The 15,641-nt window shown below is 48.0% G+C and overlaps 1 protein-coding gene across 4 annotated transcripts in view; it reads right to left on the bottom strand.

Annotated features, from left to right (window-relative positions):
• Positions 1 to 15,641, bottom strand: part of SLC25A37 (solute carrier family 25 member 37) — an 80,142-nt gene that overhangs the window by 51,160 nt on the left and 13,341 nt on the right. Inside the window, exon 1 of one of the 4 annotated variants that reach the window (XM_054497376.2) lies at positions 14,473 to 14,581. The exons of the other annotated variants lie outside the window; for them this stretch is intronic. The gene's annotated coding sequence lies outside the window, so the exon portion shown is untranslated. Of the gene's footprint in view, positions 1 to 14,472; positions 14,582 to 15,641 lie in introns of those variants that run through there. 4 annotated transcript variants of the gene reach the window in all.

Raw genomic sequence — 15,641 nt, 5'->3', positions numbered from 1 at the left:
CAAATGTTAGCCTCTGCTGCCCAATGTCTGCTTCAGAATTCAAAATCAAACAGGTGTTTTCTCTTGTCTGTCAACTGTCCCCAGCTAGCACTGACATTCACTAAATAAACCACAGTAAAATGCGGGGCCAAGCCCAGCCCCCTCCCTGTTTTCCAAGCCTCACCCTGCAGCCCCCTGGCCAGCAGCTCTCCCATGTCCACCATGAGCCCATCCAGAGCTCTATGCTCCTGCTTCACTGGGGTCTGCTGAGGACACTCTCAAGACACCAAGAAGCCAACTCCCATCCACAATTGTCCAGAAAGGATCAGACCAAGGAGCTGGTTCCTGCAGAGCCCTCCCTCACTGAAACTGCACGCCACAAATCACAGCGGGAGGCCCAGGAGGAAGAGGCTTTTTTGGCACCATGCTTTATGGAAAGGATTGTCTTTCTAAGTAAAGCCACAAACCCTATCTAGGCCTTGGAAAGCCCTGTCTCACCTTCCAGCATCCTTAGACAGCACACACTACAAATGCAGAAACCCAAACCACATCAAGGAGCACCACACACACTAAAACCGTTGGCGCTCCCCGTCCAAAACCACCCATTCCCCGTCCAAAACCACCAGCCTTCCTCACTCAAACCTGCTCCCTTCCTAGGCTCCTTGACAGAAGAGGGACTCTTAACAGGGCTTTGGATAGTCCCACCCTGGCCCTTTGAAAAGCCATGTAAAAATCATGCAAAATTGGCCAAGCGTGGTGGCTCACACCTGTAATCCCAGCACTTTGGGAGGCTGAGGTGGGCGGATTACCTGAGGTCAGGAGTTCGAGACCAGCCTGGCCAACATGGCAAAATCCCATCTCTACTAAAAATATAAAAATTAGCCAGGTGTAGTGGCACAGGCCTGTAATCCCAGCTACTCAGGAGGCTGAGGCAGGAGAATCACTTGAACTCAGGAGGCGGAGGTTGCAGTGAGCCAAGATCGTACCATTGCACTCTAGCCTGGGTGACAGAGTGAGACTCTGTCTCAAAAAGACATCACTCAGCATCATTCCCACACATCACAGGCAAGAGCACAGCAGCACAAATAATCCTTTAACTGCAGCTCTCAGAGCACAACTAAGTTTATCCCTAAGTTGAAGATTCCAAATCATGTCTTTTTCTAACATCTCCCAAACTGGCAAAAATAAATACACAAAGAGAATATACATATAATACATATACACACACATATATATACACATATATACATATACACACATATATACACATGCATATATACACATGTATATACATACATATACATATATGTATGTTTTTAATGAAAAGGAAAATTTGAGCTGGGTGCAGTGGCTCACACCTGTAATCCCAGCACTTTGGAAGGCCGAGGCAGGTGGATCACTTGCTGCCAGGAATTCAAGCCCAGTCTGGACAACATAGCGAGACCCCGTCTCTTCAGAAAATAATTTTTTTTAAAAATTAGCCAGGCATGGTGGGTGCCAGTAGTCTTAGCTACTTGGGAGGCTAAGGTGAGAGGATCACTTGAGCCCAGGAGACTGAGGCTGCAGTGAGCTATGATCATGTCACCGCACTTCCGCCTGAGAGAGAAAGACTCTGTCGCAAAAAAAAAAAAAATTGGTTCTCTTAATGTTTTGAAACCAGCAAGAGAAAAACGATTCCCCTAAAGGTAGTCATTGCCCCCACCTCAAAAAAGTGGGGGTGGGAAAACAATTGCCTATCAGAATCACACGGTGGGGGACTCAAGCAGAGTTAGAGGAACATACATTCTGACAAAAGCTTCCTGCTCACCTGAAAAGTCTCTGGTGAAAACTACCATTTTGGAACAAGCAAAGAGCCCAACCAGCTTGCTAGAAAGTCAGCCAGAAAAGCTATATACCAAGACAAAATGAAGAGTTGAGACCTGGTGGAAAATACTTGTCCAACTAAATCAGGTCTACGTAGCTTTCCCTGCCTCACCTACAGGAAGGCCCAGACTTCCTTCGGCGTTCAGGTCACCCTGATGTTGGAGGGGGAGAAAGTGGGTTCATATGTGTGAGAACAAACCACAAAGGCTCCTCGGTCTTTCCACCGGTGTCCCCGAATGGTCACAGTTTTCAGAAAGGTTACATTTGTCCTTCTGAAAAGACCAGCCACAGTCTGACCTCCTGGTCATCTGCCGCCTCTGAAGTGGACCACAGAGGATTCCTGCCACCTGTCACTGATGCTCTCCAGACACAGTCCTGAAACCTTCAGGGTCTACTGGGGCTTCAGGAGGCACTGCTATTGCTAGGGGCAAAAGACTCAGTGAAGAGTTTTCATTGCACATTTGGTAGAAAATAACAATTCCACTAAGATAGCAATAACCAAGTTCCTCAGCCTCCCAGGAGAGAAGCCACAGCACCAAACCCCCCTTCTCCTTGGAATAGGTCATAGCAGGACATGCTATAGGGTAAAGATCCAGAGTCCAGATCACATCCAACCTGGAGAAGGTGGCTGGAAGGAAGCCATTTGAACAGCCACCTAGAAAAAGAAGAGTATGTCAAGCTGTAAGAATTAGAGCTGTCACTACAATCTCTTCTACACTATTTCATTTTGTGACTATGTACATATGTTACTTTGACCGGAAAAGAAAAATGCAAATTTGGCATGGAGAGGAAGAAAACAATTCTCACTGCAGGAGGATGCGAACATGCTAGTGCATCCGGGGAATGAGGACCTGTGGCTGGAGGGTCTGGTGTGCAGAGAAGACAGCAGTCAGGTGAGGGTAGAGAGGCAGCCTCAGACTTAGGAGAGCAGCTGCCACCTTAGATGATCAATTAATGTTTGCTGGAAGAAAGGTAGGATGGAGCTAGACCATGCGAGGCCCTGAATACCTTGCTGGAGTGTGTGGAATTTACTTTATGACCAGGTGTCTACCATGGCTATGAATCGCACCCAACAGCAATATGATGGGAGCTATGAAAAGCCATGCAGTAAGCAAGACAGATGGGCTCTTCAATATCTGGGAGAAAGCAACAGGCCGTGCAACAGAAGCCTTCCCTACCGGGCCCCTGGACAGGCTGGCCGCTCTCTCCAAAGCTGCAGCTGCTTGCCAGGCCACCTTAACATCACGTACCAGTTAGATTTCCCTCTCCGCCCACTGGCAGCAGCTCCCGGCCTTGCCTGTGGTTCAGAGGGTGCCATTCCCACATCCCCTGACCCTGGGAACCCAATCTGGTCTCCACCCCTTCTCTAGAAAAGCCTCCAATGGATGGAAGGGTCTGTGCCTGGCCCATGCCCAGTGTACCCAGAACACACTCAGAATATCCCATATGTGGCCCACCAAAAAGGATTAAGTTATCTCTGCCCTACAGGTGGGGCAAATTCCAAAGATGCCAGATAACAGGACTAAGATTTCATGGGTGCAACTGGTGACCTCACTGCGAGACAGAAAGGGAAGGGACAACCCTGGACTGGAGGGGGAACTGAGCTGCCAGTCTCTCCTGCCCAGCTGCCCTGCCCTGCCCTGGTAAGAGGGACAGGGCCTGAGTCACAGTTCTTTCTCATCCTGCACCTGGCACTGATACATTGTATGGCCTCAGGTCAATCAACTTGCTTCTCTGAGCCTTCAACCCTTCTATTTACAAAATAATTATAACAATAAAAACAGCAATATTAGCAACCAGTTATCCCCATTCTACAAATGGGGAAACTGAGGCACAGAGCCCAAATGACTTGCCTCAAGGTCACAAAGTACAGAAGCAAGATTAGAAAGAAGCCAGGTGGTCGGCCAGAGTCATGCTGTTAAACCACTAGGCTATCCTATCTCTCACAAAGGGATGGACGCTAAAGGATCCCAGGTGATCTTCAACTTCCTTCTGTCCCAATATGATCTGTTTCTACAACATGCTGAGTCCCATGGATGCCACCTCCTATGTGCCTGACCTTGGGGCAGACCCTATGTCAGAGTCACCTAAATCCTTACTTGTTAATGTCCACAAAACCCCTGGGGGCTCTATGCCCCGCTGCAAGAGTGTAACTTACAGGCAAAGTCAACAGCCCTGACCCATGGAGGTCACACAACTTATCTGTTCCACAACCCTGGTCATCACGAGACTGGGCAATAATGGTTGGTTCAATACAAACCCATTCTGTCTCCTAAAGAAGCACTTGAGACATTAACCAGCTGAGGTCACAGAGAGGCATCTTGACAGACGAAAGCCTGGCACTCCGTCAGTATTCAAAGGCTAAGGCTGAAATACTCCAACAGTCATGGTGCTTTCAAGAGACAATTGAATTCACTGCTAGTAAGCTGGACTACCCGGGGCCTCCCCTTGACTCTGCCAGCCTTGTCAATGTCAGCCATAAACATCCCACTCATAAGTAAGGAAGAAATGCCTCATCCTCAAAACTGTTTTTTTTGTTTTTTGTTTTTTGGTTTTTTGAGACAGAGTCTCATTCTGTTGCCCAGGCTGGAGTGCAATGGCGTGAACTCGGCTCACTGCAACTTCCACCCCCCAGGTTCAAGCAATCTCCTGCCTCAGCCTCCTGAGTAGCTGGGATTACAGGTGCATGCTACCACGCATGGCTAATTTTTGTGTTTTTTGGTACGGACTGGGTTTCACCATGTTGTCCAGGCTGGTCTCAAACTCCCAACCTCAGGTGATCCACTCACCTTGGCCTCCCAAAGTGCTGGGATTACAGGCATGAGCCACCTCACCCAGCCAAAATTGTTTTCCTTTTGTATATAGACACACTCACTGAAGCGTCACAAAGCTGCACAGAAGAACAAATTTAACACAAGAGTCCACATCAAAGCACCGTAGATGCACATCAACCCATGTGCAGGGAGATAAGAGGAGTATCCAGGCACCTAGAGAATGTTCACAGACTCCACACAAGGCTCCCGCCCCGCTCCATGCTGCAGCCCAGCAGCTCTGCCATCATCGGTTTTGCACGATGGGGCTCCCCATGAGCTTTCTTTTGCTTTCAGTTCCCCTACCCCTCCAACCTCCCCAACTTTGTTCTGCCAGTGAGCAAACAGTTAGACTTGCCCGGGTTCCCACTGCCAGACTCACCCCTCTGACCAACTTGCTACCATATTTTGCTGAAAATCCCAATCACAGAATCTCAAAGAAACTGAGTTCAACCACCCACCCAATGCTCAAAGACCGTCTCTGCCCATAAGAAATGTAGGTTCTGGTTGGGGAAACTAGGTGCCATGGGGAAGGGGTTGGGATAGGATGGGAAGGGCGTCAAACAGTCAATAAAGACCTCCTAGGTAAGACAGCGTTCCTTCTGGGCACGTGGCCTGGGGTAGCAGGAAAAGCCAGAGGGACCAGCTTTGAAGTTCATCCAGTCACTCAACCATTATATAGACAGCTTCTACTCCACGCCAGCCACATGCCTGAGAGCACAAAGATGACCCCGGTCCCCACCTACCACAAGGTCGAAATCCTATTCTATTTTTCAGCTATAAGAACTTGGATAAGTAACTTAACTTCTCTGAACTTCAGTTCCCTAGTCGGTAAAATCCCCTAACCATGCTTCCTGAGATGAACGAGAAATCCCTGTATTCACCTAGTGGAGTACAGTAGGTACTCAATAAATGTTTATCTTCACCAGAACTATTTTTAGAAAGGCTCCAGTATATTCCCTACCTGGTAGGGAGAAAACCACCACCTAGGTTAATCAAAATGGCTTAAATTGTCATTAAGAACCACAGAACTAGATTAATCTTGCTAGAAGGTGTGGGTGTTTTTCTCTACTTGCTGATAAATGCCATTTGGCCCAAAGAACAGCATTGCAGGTTTGAATTGAATCCCTCCCATCAGACTACAGAAGAAAATGGCTAAATCAAACAATAGATCCTGGAGTCCCAGGAGGAGGCCACCAGCCATAGGGCACTGGTGTTGGGAACTCCAGGTCACAGTCCCTGCAGCATCACAAGGAAGGGACAGAAATAAAACCCCATCCTGACCCTAGGTCCCCCCCCAACACACCTTTCAGTTTCTGATGGAATATATAGGCCCAGGACCTCAAAGCTGGAAGGACAGGCTTGGAGACCCCTCTGTATCTAAATCCTAGCTCTGTGGCTTCCTCCTCAATGTGTGTCCTTGGGCAACTCACTTCAGTTCTCCGCCCCTGTTTTCTTATCTGTAAGTGGGGCTCCTAATGGCACCCACTGCCTAAAGTCTCTGTGAGGATTCAAGGAAAAGCCCTTTGCATGGGGTCTGGTGGACAACTGCCTGCTGCTTTTATTTCTGCTTTTTTCTCCCCCCCGCCTTTGGATAAACAGCAAAAAAGACGTCACTCTTGCAATGACATCATTTTTACCAATTCCTTCCTAAGACTCACTGCCTAGGAGCAGGATCTGCCCTGGTTGGGAGCACTGTCACCTGTACTCACTACACACGACACTAGGATGTGGCAGGACCACCTGAGCAGCCCTTCCCTTCAGCTGCCCCAACTCACAGAACGGAAACCAAGGCCCCAAAGAGCAAGGGGACTCGCACATGGTGGCCCCCTAAGGGACTCTGACCCCTCCCCATTCACCTTGCTTCACTAACCATTTCTAAATGGATGGACTAGGCTACTTAAATTAATCCTGATTATGTAACAAAGAAAACTTAGATAGCTGGTAGACAGGTGGGGGAGGGCAATCACTATTATCAGTTTACACTGGCACAGAGGCCCAGACAAAAGTGCTCTGGGAAGTTCACTCACCTGCTCAGAGCCCAGGGCAGCTCTGGGGACCTTTGACCAGTGCCGAAGTCCAGGGCCAGGGCTAGGCAGGGACCTTGAGGGCCAAGATTCCTGACACTGCTGACTGGTCTGGTGCGGCCAAGTTCATACTATGGAAAAGGCCCTCCCTGCTGCTGAGAGCTGGCTTGCCTCTGAACTATAGGGAGACCAGCCCTGCGGGCAACAGCCAGAGGCCGCCCAAGTTCAGCTACAGGACTGGGCACCAAGAAGCCCATGCTCCACAGTAGCTCTGGAGGACCTGGGCTCCCCCCAGCCCGTGGGTGCGGGCACGCTCTCTGGTCCCTTGGAACCTAGGTGCAACAGGGCACAAATATTTACACCAAGTGTGTCTCACTAGACCAAACAGCAGTGCTCCCCAAACTGTACACCTAGGTGAGATGGACACAGCCCTGTTCCAAGTTAGAAGACCTAAATTCTGTCCAACTCTGCCACCCAATCCCTGAGCAACTGCACAATCATTTCACCTAGCTGCGCATAAGCTGTCCACACTGGACAGGCCAGGGAGTCAGGCACCTCAGAAGCCCATGCCATCTCCCAAGCCGGGTGTGGTCCTCCCAGCTTCTACAAATCCAGTTCCCACGCCCTTGGCGGAGGCCACACCTTCTAAAGCACACCCCGCTATTAGCCTATTATCCACAGAAGAAAGGATTTTTAAAGCAGCCCCGTCGCCAGCCTCCTCTTGCTCATTCCTCCACGTATAATTACACCAAGTGATGCGTCTGCATGTGATTCCCATGAAAGGTCAGAGAAACGTGAAGGAGGGCGGCAGCACTGTGATCTCGGATCCAGCGCCATGCTCAATAAATGACTACCACGGATTCAGGGATGAACTCAATTCCACCCACAGGCAGGTAACAAAGCGGGTTTTTGTTTTTTTGTTTCTTTGTGGGTTGTTTTTTTTTTTTGGAGACAGAATTTCGCTCTTGTTGCCCAGGCTGGAGTGCAGTGGCTCGATCTCGGCTCACCACAACCTCTGCCTCCTGGGTTCAAGCGATTCTCCTGCCTCAGCCTCCCGAGTAGCTGGGATTACAGGCATGTGCCACCGCGCCCAACTAATTTTGTATTTTTAGTAAAGACAGGGTTTCTCCAATGTTGGTCAGACTGGTCTCGAACTCCCGACCTTAGGTGATCTGCCTGCCTTGGCCTCCCAAAGCAGGTATTTTAAGTCCTCCTCAAATTCTGCCTGCTGTGGATCTGTCTCCCCTAGTGCAATGCACCTGGCCACAGTCTGGGGCCGACCCCACGGGTTAACAGCTGGGGATGTAAGCCCCATCAAAGCTGGGCTCCGGAATTTAGAGATGCCAGGGGTCCAAATTTCCCAGATCCTACCAAAGCCAGATTTCCCACAAAGGCTACTAACTTGATAGTGACTAACCACGTGGTGCCAAGTCACAGCTCTAAGCCACAGCTCGAAGGGATGTTCTTTCTCCACACTGATGACAATCACAGAGAAAGATGACAGGACACCAGACGCACCAGGCTTGCTGTTCTAAGGGTCTCAGGGAGAAACACCAGAGGAAACAACCGCAAGACTCGACTTTCAGCCTCTGGGACCCACTTGCTGAATTTATGCTAGACAATATGTACAAATTACTTCCAAAGCTTTTGGAGGAGTCACTTTAAGTCGTATTGGATACAAAAGGTAATAGCAGGAATCTTCCATCATGAGTGAGATTTTTAGGCTGAAACCCTCTCCCTGGAAACCAAGAGCTCTGGCATATAATTTAAACCAAAGCCATCTGGCCAGAAGGGTTTCCAAAAGTGAGAGGAGGTGGCAGGGACCAGAGATGAGTGACTCCCCGGACCACAGAAGTCTCAGCTGGTAAAACTACAGGATCGTTCTACAAGAAAACGCTGCCACTACCTAAATGTCAGCACAGTGCTAGGGGCTGCTGGACCTGAGGGAGCAGGTGTCATCTTTGCCTTCAAGGAGTTTATAGTCTAGTACAGGAGAGAGAAAGTACTAAAAATTCTATCGATAAAAAATTCCAAACTCTAAATGCCATGAAGCAAAAGTAGAAGGTGCAATGAGGACAAACGCAGGGGGACCTCATTTAGATTTGGGGAGGGGTCCTGGCAGTGACCACTGAAGGTGAAGTTAGGGCAGAGGTAGTGACAGGTGGGATGTGGACAGAGGCTCCGAGAAGGCTGGTGTCACCTGAAGATGAGCCTGAAATGAAGTGTAGGACATACAGCCCATGCTGGGCCCTGAACACCAGAAAGAGCAGAGGGAGGGTGTTTTACCCTTAATGCTGTGTTTCCATCTATATGGTCTTCATCTCTTGCCTTTGGCCAGGCGCAGTGACTCATGCCTGTAATCCCAGCACTTTAGGAGGCTGAGGCAGGCAGATCACCTGAGGTCGGGAATTTGAGACCAGCCTGACCAACAATGGAGAAACCCCGTCTCTACTAAAACTACAAAATCAGCCGGGTGTGGTGGTGTATGCCTGCAATCCCTGCTACTTGGGAGGCTGAGGCAGTAGCATCGCTTGAACCCAGGAGGTGGAAGGTTACAGTGAGCCGATATTGCGCCACTGCACTCCAGCCTGGGGGGGCAACAAGTCTAAAAAAAAAAAAAGAAGGCTGGGCTTGGTGGTTCACGCCTGTAATCCCAGCACTTTGGGAGGCCGAGGCGGGTGGATCACAAGGTCAGGAGATCGAGACCATCCTGACCAACATGGTGAAATCCCATCTCTACTGAGAATACAAAAAATTAGCTGGGCGTGGTGGCACGTGCCTGTAGTCCCAGCTACTCAGGAGGCTGAGGCAGGAGAATCGCTTGAACCCGGGAGGCAGAGGTTGCAGTGAACCGAGATCGCTGCAGTCCAGCCTGGTGACAGAGAGAGACTCCATCTCAAAAAATAAGAAAGAAAGAGAGAAGAAATGAAGTGAATATAAGAGGAGACCGTTTCTCACTGCGAAATCTACAGGAAGTGCAAAACACCATGGCGGGGAGATGCTGCAGGGAGGCTCCCCAGCTCCCCAACCCCATCATTCCCACGGATGCTCCTCTGGAATGATGGGCTAACCCCATCTGTGCTGCTGGCAGAGCGGGGTGACCTTGGCCATGCCGGCTGACCCCTGGATGACTCAGCTTCCTGGTAGTGAACTTGTGAAAGGTTCTGGCAGGAAGGAGTCAGAGAGCTGTAAACAGAGCCTTCCAGAAGCATCTGCCACACTTCTCCCCTTGATTCCAGGGTGGGGCTGTGGCCATTCAGCATTTCTGTAATTGCCCGGATGGATGATTTGCAGTCTTGAAGTGTTGTCGTTGGAAGTTTCAAGTATGTTAAATAAACTATCATTTATTTCTAGGCAGGCACCTTGGAATGCAGGGGCCCAACATGGTACATGGGCCACTGGTCCTTCCCACCACTGCTCAGCCCCCTGCAAAATTCCACAGCAGGGTCTTCCTAGCTTCCGCTGCAAAGCAAAAGTGCTTGTGAACCTATACTTTACATCCAAAGTTGAAACAGGGAGTTAAAGTTATACTGCCCTGTGAAAATAAGGAGTGGAAATTTTAGAACTGATGAGTTCCTGAGAGAATCATGTAGTGTTAGTTCAATCTTGACATTTTATAGACAAAGAAACTAAGATGTAGACAAGTGTTTTTCCCAGAGTCGCTTGATTGGTGGGCCCCTGGTCATCTCAAGCTCATTACAATTCACCCTAAAATGCAAATCCAAGCCTCATATGTGTGTATCTACAGAAAGATCTCCTTTCGCCTTGCTTCTAGTCCTTTCTTTCCCTGCCCGGCGGTCAAGCAACACCATGAATGGCTGGTTCTGGATTGACAAATGTTCTCCATGGCTCTCCCAGTCCCCTCCTTACACTCAAGCTACTCAGGTGAGATCCAAAATCTGTTTTCAATTTCAAGTCACTCACTTCTGGAAGAAGCCCAACTTTGCAGTAACTTGTGGGTTGTAGGGTCTGAAAGAGAATTTCAGAAACTTCCTTATGATTGATTTATCAGAAAAAATGCAAAAGATTCTTGGAAGAGACCTCAAGGGAATTTGAAAACAAGAATTCTTATCCAAGGTCAGGCAAAGCGTCACCAACCAGCCCACTCCCAGCTCCCAGAAGCCTGTGGGGGGAGCAGTGCTAATTCCAAGGATAAACGGAACCTGCCACCACCTAACATTGTACTAATACGCACTGCACCCCAACCCCCATAGCAAATTACAGTTCTAACTCCTTCTCTACTTCCTTCCAAAATTTGAAAAAAAAAATTTAAAAACAAATAAGTAGCTAAGAGTCATTCCAACTTGTAGATGAATTTTTTTCTTGTGATTTTATCACCTGCACAATTAAAAGTCATTTCTGAGCTGATATTTTTGAAGCTCTAAGGGCTAAATACAAATCTACCTTAATTTTCTAAGTAAGGCAATTTAACACTTCACCCTTCCTGGCCCAAATATATACATATATACACACACATATATATACACAAACATATATATATATATATACACACACACACACACATTAAAATTCAGTTATTGCCTGAGAAGCCAAGGGTCAAGAAAAAAAAAATTTTAAGCACAATTTCATTAACAGAGAGATCTCCAGTCTTACTTACATACACCTGAGGTTTCTAACTCCTTTCACAGATAACCCTTCTCCCCACACAGGGCATTTTCTGTTCTTTTATTTATTTATTTTAATTTTTTTAGAGACAGGATCTTGCTCTGTCACCCAGGCTAGAGTACAGTAGCATGATCACGGCTCACTGCAACCTCAAACTCCTGGGCTCAAGCAATCTTCCCACCTTAGCCTCCTGAGTAGCTGGGACTACAGGTGTGCACCACCACACAAAGCCAATTTTTTTTTCTTTTTTTTTCTTGAGACAGAGTCTTGCTCTTGTTGCCCGGCCTGGAGTGCAATGGCACGATCTCAGCTCAATACAACCTCTGCCTCCTGGGTTCAAGTGATTCTCCCGCCTCAGCCTCTCAAGTAGCTGAGATTACAGGCAACCGCTACCACACCCAGCTAATTTTTGTATTTTTAGTAGAGACGGGGTTTCACCATGTTGGCCAGGCTGGTCTAGAACTCCTGACCTCGTGATCCGCCCGTCTCGGCCTCACAGAGTGCTGGAATTACAGACGTGAGCCACCGCGCCCAGCCTATTTTTTTATTTTTATTTTTATTTTTAGAGGCAGGGTCTTGCTCTGCTGCTGAGGCTGGTCTCGAACTGCTGTCTGCCAGCAATCCACCCGCCTCCGCCTCCTGAGTAACTGGGATTACAGGTGTGAGCCAGAACACTCATCTACATTTCCACAGAGCATTTTCTATGCTTCTATCCTGACCATTTCTTCTGAGTGACAGCTTGGCATTGTCTAACGACCCTGAAAAAGGCCCACACACGTGCTCCTTCAAAGCACCCAGCAAAGAGATTTGTAACAAAGAGTCCCTGTGCCAGGGAATCAGTAGACACACAAATAAAGAGGATAGCAGGTCTGTGCCCCTGTCACCGCACTGGCCTGTTGGAGAAACAGGACTTGGTTTCCAAAGCTGCGAGATCCAAGAGCTTCTGTCTACACCCTGGACTATCATGGACTCCAGCGGGAAAGTCCCCAAGCTCTCATCTCAGGCCCTTTACCAAGCCCAGCTGACTGTGCCCTTGGCATTTGATAGCAGGCCACCTCTGAGAGAGGAAAGCTACAAGGAAAGAGAGAGGACAGGAAAGTGTCCAGCTCTCCAGTTACCTTTCAAAAGAGACAAGAAGTGACACACGAATCTGAGCCTCCAGAGCAGGCCCTGGCACTACAAGATCCCAGGTCCATCTCTGACCTTTGGAAGGCACAGTTGTCGCCTACACCATCCTCAAGTCTCTCTTTGCCCTACAAGTTGTGACCTGGACCAGGAAAGGTCACTCAGGCAAACCCTAAACCTGCACACGTCACATGAGCATGTTTTATTTTTAGCAACTTACCTGGCCACTGCTCCACCAGCCACTACTGCCACCTATTATGATTCAACGATGAGCAGAAATGCCTCTGATGTGACCGCTTAGCCTTCCTTCCTCCTGTTTCCACCCTCCTTGGGTCCTTAGTTCGACAGTGAAAGTTCCCACCTGGGAGGAGGCTGGGCTTCTCTGAAAGCCACCAGGCAGTCAAACAGCGAATTAAGATTTCAGAACAGAGAGAAGAGCTGCCTCCTGATGACCCCAAACCACAGACACTTTCTCAGCTCAGAGCAGAACCCCAGATTAGAGTGTCAGCGGCATGCAGGCACCCTGGGGATGGCCAGGCACCTTGGAAACAGGCCATGATGTTCTCAGGGACAGAGAGAATCATACAGTTTAGTTGTAACATCCACATCTCCTTCAGGTCTAGATAGAGATACTGAGATATTCCTTCCTCGGGGGGCCTTTCCCAACTCCTCCCCATGAGGTGCAGGATCCCTGAAGACAGAGCTCATCACTCCTGAAAGGAATGATTCATTGGACATCTGTCCTTCCTGCCACACAGGGGCTCCCATGGGGAATGCCTGGATTGTGTCAAGCCTCCGTCTCCTTAGTGCCCAGCACTCATGGTCATACCCCATAGGCCCCATTCCTTAATTACAGTCACACATCACAAATGATAGGGATATGTTCCGAGACATGCATTGTTCGGCGACTTCGTCCTTGTGTGAACATCACAGAGTGTACTTACACAAACTGAAAGGGGATAGCTACTGCACACCTAGGCTGTACGCTATAGCCTGTTGCTCCTAGGCTACAAACCTGTAGAGCATGCTACTGTACTGAATACTGCAGGCAACTGGAATACCATGGTATTTGTTATCTAAATGAATTTAAATATAGCAAAAGTACAGTGAAGGCTGGGCACGGTGACTCATGCCTATAATCCCAGCACTTTGGGAGGTTGGGAGTTCGAGACCAGCCTGGCCAACATGGTAAAACCCCGTCTCTACTAAAAATACAAAATTAGCCAGGCGTGGTGGCACACACCTGTAATCCCAGCTACTCGGGAGGCTGAGGCAGGAGAATTGCTTGAACCCAGTAGACAGAGGTTGCGGTGAGCTGAGATTGTGCCACTGCATTCCAGCCTGGGCAACAAAAGTGAAACTCCATCTCAAAAAAAAAAAAAAAGTACAGTGAAAATACCATATAAAAGTTTGTTTTTTGCTGGGCGCGGTGGCTCACGCCTGTAATCCCAGCACCTTGGGAGGCCGAGGCAAGCAGATCACAACAAGGTCAGGAGATGGAGACCATACTGGCTAACACAGTGAAGTCCCATCTCTACTAAAAATACAAAAATTAGCTGGGCGTGGTGGCGGGTGCCTGTAGTCCCAACGACTGGGGAAGCTGGGGCAGGAGAATGGCGTGAACCCAGGAGGTGGGATTACAGGCATGAGCCACCACACCCAGCCAAAATATTTTTTTTAATGGTACCCCTGTATAGGGCATCTACCATGAATGGAGCTTGCGGAACTGGAAGTTGCTCTGCATGAGTCTGAGTGAGTCGTGGTGAGGGAATGTGAAGGCCTAGGACATCCCTGTGCACTACTGTAGACTTTATAAACACTGTACACTTCGGCTACACTAAATTTATTTTTTAAACTTTTGCTTTCTTCCATAATAAATTAAATTTCAAGGTTGGGCATAGTGACTCATACCTGTAATCCTAGCACTTTAGGAGGTCGAGGCAGGAGGACTGCTTGAGGCCAAGAGCTTAAGACCACCTGGCCAACATTGCGAAACTCCATCACTACACCAATTTAAAAATTAGCTGTGTGGTGGTGCGCACCTGTAATCCCAGCTACCCAGGAGGCTGAGGAGGGAGGACTCCTTGTACTCAGGAGTTCGAGGCTGCAGTAAACTATGATCTCAACACTGCACTCCAGCCTAGGCGACAAAGGAAGACCCTGTCTCTAAAAAAAAATAAATAAATAAAATTAATTAATTACATTTAGCTTACTGTAATGTTTTTATTTTATAAATTTCAATTTTTTGATTTTTGGTTCTTGTAATAACACTTGGCTTAAAATACAAAACACATTGTACAGCTGTACAAAAATATTTTTTCTCTATATCCTTATTCTATAAGCTTTTCCTTTTAACATTTTTTATTTTTTTACTTTTTAAACTTTTTTCTTACACACATTAGCCTAGGCTTACAGAGGGTCAGGATCATCAATATCACCATATTCCACCTCCACATCTTGTCCCAGTGCAGCTGGCACCTCCTGTGATCGCAATGCCTTCTTCTGGAATCCCTCCTGAAGGACCTGCCTGAGGCTGTTTTACAGTTAACATAAAAAAAAAAAAAAGGCCAGGGGTGGTGGCTCACACCTGTAATCCCAACACTCTGGGAGGCTGAGGAGGGCAGGTCACCTAAGGTCAGGAGTTGGTGACCAGCCTGGCCAACATGGTGAAACACTGTCTCTACCAAAAATACAAAATTAGCTGTGCGTGGCGGTGCATGCCTGTAATCTCAGCTACTCTGGGAAGCTGAGGCAGGAGAATCGCTTGAACCCAGGAGGTGGAGGTTGCAGTGAGCCGAGATCGTGCCACTTTGCTCCAGCCTACGCGACAAGAGTGAAACTCCATCTCAAAAAAAAAAAAAAAAAGTAGAAGTACACTCTAAAGTAATGACAAAAAGTATAGCATAGTAAATACATAAACCAGTAGCAGAGTCTTTCATTATTATTTGCAAGCATTACCTACTAATTGTGTGTGCTATACTTTTACATGACTGGCAGCATAGTAGGTTTACACCAGCATCATCCCAAACACGGGTGAAATGCAGTGCGTTGTGATGCCCCTAGGTAATAGGAATTTTTCAGCTCCATTATAATCTATGGGATCACTGTCTCGTCACATATGGAGTCCATAGTTGACCGAAACATCGTTATGTGGTGCTGACTGTAATTCAGTCATTCAATCAAGGGCAGGGGATGAAGCTACATTTTCACA

Source organism: Pongo pygmaeus, chromosome 7 (assembly GCF_028885625.2).
Source record: "Pongo pygmaeus isolate AG05252 chromosome 7, NHGRI_mPonPyg2-v2.0_pri, whole genome shotgun sequence".
Taxonomy (NCBI): domain Eukaryota; kingdom Metazoa; phylum Chordata; class Mammalia; order Primates; family Hominidae; genus Pongo; species Pongo pygmaeus.
The sequence above is the reverse complement of the archived record's forward strand: the minus strand, read 5'-3'. Positions and strand labels throughout refer to the sequence as shown.